This window comes from Bombina bombina, chromosome 1 (assembly GCF_027579735.1).
Source record: "Bombina bombina isolate aBomBom1 chromosome 1, aBomBom1.pri, whole genome shotgun sequence".
Lineage (NCBI taxonomy): Eukaryota > Metazoa > Chordata > Amphibia > Anura > Bombinatoridae > Bombina > Bombina bombina.
This window is the reverse complement of record NC_069499.1, coordinates 598,745,484-598,746,975: the sequence shown is the minus strand read 5'-3', so window position 1 is coordinate 598,746,975 and position 1,492 is coordinate 598,745,484.

The window sequence follows — 1,492 nt, the reverse complement described above, 5'->3', positions numbered from 1 at the left end:
AACAGTAACACATTGAGCAAAAAGTATATGAAGCAAAAAAGCAAAAGACACATCAAGGTGAAAGATATAAAAATATATATATAGAGAGAGAATATACATAAAAAATGTATATATATAAAATATATATAATGATGATAGGGAGCAGTCAGAAATGGTAAAGTAACGATGTAATCATAATTAGTAAGGTTTGTTAAATAGCTAGAATATAGAGAGTGTGGCTGTAACTGACAAAATCATTAAATGATATTCAGTTATTTTCCAGCCAAACACTATTTATACCATGTAAGAAAAATAATAAATAAAATACATATGGCTATTATTTGTTTACAGACATACCATTTCCATGTATACAATGCTTAAACTGTCTGTTATAGCCATCAGTAATTTAAAAATAAATGTATTATATTTTCATAGGTATAATAAATCTATACAAAGCCAAAATTTAATATTTAATATTTGATACCTTATCTTGTTGACTATATCCCTAAAAACCTTGAAATCTTCAAAAGGATAGAGAATTCTGGAGAAGCAGGGGAACCTAGAGGGTCATATGACCTGACCCACAAGCTTACTCCCAATAATTAATCACATCAAATTGTGAATTAAATCCTTCAGGAACCAAAGTTTTTAGCTTGTGGATCCAATATATCTCCTGTCTCTCCAGAATCCTTAGTTTACTACCACCTCTACGGGGCACTCTAATGCTTTCAATGGCATTCCATTTGAAGTGTTGTACCTCTTTATTGTGTTCATGTATAAAGTGTCTTGATAAGGCTGAACATTCAACCTCATGTGATATGTAGCCCAAATGTTCTTTTATTCGGGAGCGTACATCTTGTGTTGTTAAACCAATATATTGTCTCTTGTGCTGAGTGCACTCCACTAGATAAATCACATAGGTGGAGGTACATTTAACACAACCTCTTGTCAAAAAGGTTTCATTTGTGACACAAGAGGTAAAGTTATTGCCCTGCTTTATGTACATACAGGACTTGCAGCGTGATACGCCACATTTATAGGTTCCTCCAACCTCTAACCAAGAACTTCGTGGTTCAGTTTCTGGCAACATGCTCGGTGATAGCATGTTACCAATCGTAATATTCTTTGAGTATACAAAGTCACAGCCTTGTTGAACAATTTCTTTAAGGTCATCATCACCATATAAAATGGGCAAATACTTTTTAATGATGTTGCACACTCCAGAATATTGATTGGAGATTTTTATGACAAATCTTAAGCTTTTTCTTGCACTCCCTTGTTTTTTGTTTTTAAACAAAGAATTTCTGTCCATGTTTTCCACACCTCTATACACTGAGTTGATCATCCCCAAGTTGTAGCCTCTATCAATGAATCTTTGTTTCAAGTCAACTGACTCTTTGACAAAATCAGAATGTAGGGTACAATTGCGTTTCACACGCAGAAACTGCCCTTTCGCTATCCCTCTATATACATGTTGAGGATGCCCACTGTTCGCATGTAATAAACTATTACC